Here is a 6093-nt window from a genome sequence, read left to right as displayed (position 1 = left end):
CCGTAAGAGTTTGGGCACCCTGTGCGCATTCGCACAGACGAAGGTCAATGGCTGGATAGCCTTTATCTATATATACGAAGACAGTAACTTGTTCTCGAAAGAACAGTTACTGAGGTTTTCAGTTAGTCATCATTTATTCTAGGGAAAAGCTGCACTGTCATCAACAGTAACTGTTCTTTGAAGAACAAGTTACTGTCTTCGTATATATAGTTAAAGGCTATCCAGCCATTGACCTTCGTCTGTGCGAATGCGCACAGGGTGCGCAAACTCTTACGGGAATCGCCAAAGCGTGCGCGAGTAATGAGTGGTTGGGCAAATGTCTATAAGGTACAATACATAAGTAGAATTGTGGACAGTTGGTAATGTTAGTCTCATTGGAAGCGTGCAAGGGATAAGTCCCTGCAGTCGCGCTATTCATCTGTGTCCTCGGTGGCTCAGATGGATAGAGCGTCTGCCATGTAAGCAGGAGATCCCGGGTTCGAGTCCCGGTCGGGGCACACATTTTCAGCTGTCCACATCGAGGTATATCAACAACACCTGTCAGCAGCTGAGGTTTTCTGTTAGTCATCATTTATTCCAGGGAAAAGCTGAACGGTCATCAACAGTAACTGTTCTTTCGAGAACAAGTTACTGTCTTCGTATATATCATCAGTTTGAGTTGGGCAAATATATGAAGGGCAGGCTGAAAGTAGCTTCAGGCACTGTGGATTAACTGTGTGTTTGCGGTATAATAGTGGTTCTCTGCTTCTTGATGTTACTGTCGGCTTACAGAACACATTTAAAATTCTGTTGAACCTAAGGCTACGCTCGAAATCTGTGATGGCGGCGCAATGGTGCGAGATGAGAGGATGGCCTTTTCGTTTGACTGGAGCCAATGCCAATAAAGAAAGTACCTATTCACTCTTGGTCACTGTTGCTACATGGCAAGAGAAGGTATCCATACATAAAAACGCTAGGTTCTGAAGATAAAAGGGCCTGCAGTCACGACGTCATTTGTACTAATCTGACATAGCACCCGTCACCGACGAGAGCGTCGTTTAAGTTTTGTCGGAATTGGATAGAATGGATGGATAACATATGGATGAGAACATGTCGGTTGTGACGAATGAATATTTTATCCTGACTCGGATAATAAACTCATTAGAGCAAAGAAAACTGTAAACTAATGTGTTCAGGACACCGACCTGTGTCTTTCTTTATGAAACAGTTTCGAAATGCCACTTAGCAACAAAGTTACAGGGCTATTATAAATGATTGAAGCGATTTCATAAATTCACTGTAGCTCCATTCATTGACATATGGTCGCGACACACTACAGACACGTAGAAAAACTCATAAAGTTTTGTTCGGCTGAAGCCGCACTTCAGGTTTCTGCCGCCAGAGCGCTCGAGAGCGCAGTGAGACAAAATAGCGACAGGAGCCGAGAAAGCATATGTCGTGCTTGAAATGCACTCACATCAGTCAGTCATAACAGTGCAACCACACTTCAGGACGAAGTTCAACAAAGATCCACCAACTTCTAACTCCATTCGGCGATGGTATGCGCAGTTTAAAGCTTCTGGATGCCTCTGTAAGGGGAAATCAACGGGTCGGCCTGCAGTGAGCGAAGAAACGGTTGAACGCGTGCGGGCAAGTTTCACGCGTAGCCCGCGGAAGTCGACGAATAAAGCAAGCAGGGAGCTAAACGTACCACAGCCGACGGTTTGGAAAATCTTACGGAAAAGGCTAAAGCAGAAGCCTTACCGTTTACAATTGCTACAAGCCCTGACACCCGATGACAAAGTCAAACGCTTTGAATTTTCGGCGCGGTTGCAACAGCTCATGGAAGAGGATGCATTCAGTGCGAAACTTGTTTTCAGTGATGAAGCAACATTTTTTCTTAATGGTGAAGTGAACAGACACAATGTGTGAATCTGGGCGGTAAAGAATCCTCACGCATTCGTGCAGCAAATTCGCAATTCACCAAAAGTTAACGTTTTTTGTGCAATCTCACGGTTTAAAGTTTACGGCCCCTTTTTCTTCTGCGAAAAAAACGTTACAGGACACGTGTATCTGGACATGCTGGAAAACTGCTCATGCCACAAATGGAGACCGACAGCGCCGACTTCATCTTTCAACAGGATGGTGCTCCACCGCACTTCCATCATGATGTTCGGCATTTCTTAAACAGGAGATTGGAAAACCGATGGATCGGTCGTGGTGGAGATCATGATCAGCAATCCATGTCATGGCCTCCACGCTCTCCCGACTTAACCCCATGCGATTTCTTTCTGTGGGGGTATGTGAAAGATTCAGTGTTTAAACCTCCTCTACCCAGAAACGTGCCAGAACTGCGAGCTCGCATCAACGATGCTTTCGAACTCATTGATGGGGACATGCTGCGCCGAGTGTGGGAGGAACTTGATTATCGGCTTGATGTCTGCCGAATCACTAAAGGGGCACATATCGAACATTTGTGAATGCCTAAAAAAACTCTTTGAGTTTTTATATGTGTGTGCAAAGCATTGTGAAAATATCTCAAATAATAAAGTTATTGTAGAGCTGTGAAATCGCTTCAATCATTTGTAATAACCCTGTAGATTCATCCAAGCAATGAATATTACGTTCACCAGGACTGTCTTGGAGCTGTTAAGATACTCATATAGCCTGGAAATTCATAAAAGCTTGTGGTACGTAACAAATTTGAGTGATCAACACCTGCCAAACAGATCGCTATCCAGCAATCTGTAACCGCACTACCAAGTAAAGCATGTGGTAACTGATTACGGTTTTATGTCTCGTATTTTACAAAGGCACATTGTAAAGGTAAACATCTCATAGGTAAATATCAGGATAGTACAAAGAACTTATGCCTGATATTTGGGTCCAACATCATCCTGTCACGCTTCTGTTTTGTCTCTGAGAGGTATGCAAACATCTGTCTCCTTTCAGTTTGGTATATCGAGTGGCAGTTACTACAATTAGACCTGGTAACCACAGCGGATCACTCAGCGTTTGCAGACACACCATAGCTCAACGAATCAATGCATTTATAAAAGCGAGGATTCATCGAAACAAAATACTAATGAGTAGAGTTCAGGTGTATAATTTTACCTCAATAAACGACTCATTTCGTTTAATGTTACGCAGCTGTGCCCATCCGCTACTCTCTAAGTACATCTGCATTTACTTTCTATGTATCCTTTCGCGTACATTCTGTTTCTTTCGTACTTTCTTTTTGTGATGGTGTAGTGTACCTTATTAGGCGAGTCTAAGAATGCCATTCCTGTGGTAATCAATTGATTATGCTAGCGAGGTTGTGAACTTAATGAACATAGATTGCATTTGTTAATTACAAACAATGTACCTTAAATGGACCAACCACTTGTCTTTGTGTGGACACAATAACCAATGAAAATTCCTGTAATGTTTATCTTTAGCTTTCCCCATTGTGTTCAAATTGTTCATTTTTATATTTTCGTTTCACTCTTATGAACATGTTGTGTAACACAGCTTTTTTCCCTTCAACAACACATCTTTTCCAACGGTGACCAGATGAAGGCGTTGTAAGTTTATAAAAGTGTCAACATCCTTGTCTGTGTGTGTGTGTGTGTGTGTGTGTGTGTGTGTGTGTGTGTTGGAGCGAGAGGGCAGTGATATCGATGACTCGTAAATATCAGTATTTACATGCAGACGCTAGCAAAGTAAATTTCGATCGATATAAATCCGCTTTCTGTAATACCTGCTCCTCCACTTGTGTTGCAGACATGAGTACGGCGCACGCTCGCGTGGCTGGCCTGCTGCTGTGCTGCTGCAGCGTCATCTCCGGTAAGTCGAGCGCTCGAAGTATCGATTGCTGCTGCCGCTGATTAATGCGATGCTGCGCCGAGCTGCGCGCCGTTACACGTCAAACTCGTTTATCTCTGATGAGCGCAATTACGCTGACCAAGATCCGCGCGTGCACGCCCCGCCTCTGTACTGACGTTTATTCCCTGATGGAAAACAACAATCGAATTATGCACCGATGGCGCGGGCCGCCTGCGTATTGGCACTGGGACCGCCATGATATTCGAGTCCTGGCGTATTGCTGTCCCGAAATGGATACGCGAGTGCCAGCCCGCCTGTCTTTCTTCATCCGACGACACGCATCTGTCATGAGTGCGGTGCCTACATCATTTACTAACAAATTATCCATTTTTTTCCAAAAGGTAGGAAAAAAATTGCATGTTATTCGTTTTCTGGCGACTTCATTGCGCACAAGTAAGTACAATATAAAATGTTTCAGAGAGACAAATTTCCACCTCGGCGAAATTTCGAACTATTCCAGAACGAGAAATTCAAAGATAATTTTTGCAAACGAATCAGTAAAAGAGTTATCAGAACCTAGAAGTAAATAAAAAAATATGATTACTCAGTTGACTCTTCTAGCAAAGAACCATTATTGAGAATGATTCGTTGTGCCTACGTTTATACATCCACAGATATTTACTGTAACATCATAAATCTAACGTATCTAGAAATTTTGTACGTCAGCTGCTACTAAGCCAATACTAGTGCCCAGCTGCAGCCCCTTCACAGTTACTCCGTTCATAGTCTCCTACACACCTGTGACTATTGCCGGCCCAGCAGTAAGCCACACGAATCCTGAACGTCAGGACCGCTCTTTGGCTCTTCAGCGATTTCGACATTCTCGTGCTTGTCCCAGTACACCTCACTAAGCAGTCTGCTCTCAGGATGCTGAGTTTCGACAGTTTCTTGCTCATAAATAGTATGCTGTTATGTACGCCGCTATGAATACAAGTATACGCTCAAGTCTGACTGACGTATACGTAGACTGACGTATACTTTGTTGAGATCAGCCGTTTAAATTAAATTTAATAACATACCTTGACTACAAAAAATGCAATAACTATGAGGCCATAAAATTTGCTGTACAGAAAATAAATCTTGATTAAATTATTACGCTAAAGACAAACTATGGTTTCGTTGGAACGATAGAAGATCTGCCAGAATTTTAACTGACTAATTGCGACTGGTCAGTTTGGCTTTCGTACCCGTAGTCTCAAGACATGTCTACCAAACTATTTCTATACACATATGTTCTTTAAATACGCATACACGAAAGACATTCTTGGATTCATTAGCGCTTACAATCATATACGAAACGGAATAAGACACGCATCTTGACGCACACGCGTAGGAAAATATAAGTGGCCTGCGTCGTCAGCACGGTATTTAGTAGTGACCAAGGTAAAAATGAGAGATTTGATTTAAGATCCGTCGATATCGAAGCCATGAGAAACGAAGCAAGCGCTCTAATGAAAAAAGGGATGAGGAATTACAGTAAATCAGCCCTGTTCCTCTCAAAGGTCCAATACGACACCTGCCTTAATTGAGGGAACCCTCAGGAAACTTAAATCTGGATGGATGAACCAATAGCCGGCCGGAGTGGCCGAGCGGTTAAAGGCGCTACAGTCTGGAACCGCACGACCGCTACGGTCGCAGGTTCGAATCCTGCCTTGGGCATGGATGTGTGTGATGTCCTTAGGTTAGTTAGGTTTAAGTAGTTCTAAGTTCTAGGGGACTTATGACCACAGCAGTTGAGTCCCATAGTCCTCAGAGCCAGTTGAACCATTTGATGAACCAATACCACAAGGAAATGTGATACCTGCTCGACTTTACAAAACTGAATCATTTCACTTCATTTTGTTTAACATAAAAATGTACTAATAGCTAGCAATGCTGCGCCTTGACGTCTTATAAGTGATAGATTAAAAATGAGAAAATACAAAAAGGTGGGGATTTAAGGAGATAGGACCTGGATAAACTGACAGAACCAGAGGTCGTAGAGAGTTACAGGGAGAGCATAAAAGAACGATTGACAGGAATGGGGAAATGAAATAGAGTAGAAGAACAATGGGTAGCTTTGAGGGATGAAACAGTGAAGGCAGCAGAGGATCAAGTAGGTAAAAAGACGAGGGCTAGTAGAAATATAGAATTTAATTGATGAAAGGAGAAAATATAAAAATTCAATCAATGAAGCAGGCAAAAAGGAATACAAACGTCTCAAAAATGAGATCGACAGGAAGTGCAAAATGGCTAAGCAGGGATGGC

At 43.0% G+C, this 6093-nt stretch overlaps 1 non-coding gene across 1 annotated transcript; it reads left to right on the top strand.

The window, feature by feature from the left end:
- The first annotated feature begins 423 nt into the window (after window positions 1-423).
- Trnat-ugu lies at window positions 424-497 on the top strand. The gene has a single exon. It is a non-coding gene; the product is annotated as a tRNA-Thr (tRNA).
- Window positions 498-6093: the final 5596 nt, after the last annotated feature.

Source organism: Schistocerca piceifrons, chromosome 5, assembly GCF_021461385.2.
Source record: "Schistocerca piceifrons isolate TAMUIC-IGC-003096 chromosome 5, iqSchPice1.1, whole genome shotgun sequence".
NCBI lineage: Eukaryota > Metazoa > Arthropoda > Insecta > Orthoptera > Acrididae > Schistocerca > Schistocerca piceifrons.
Note: the sequence above shows the minus strand (reverse complement) of the source record. Positions and strands in the feature narration are given on the sequence as shown.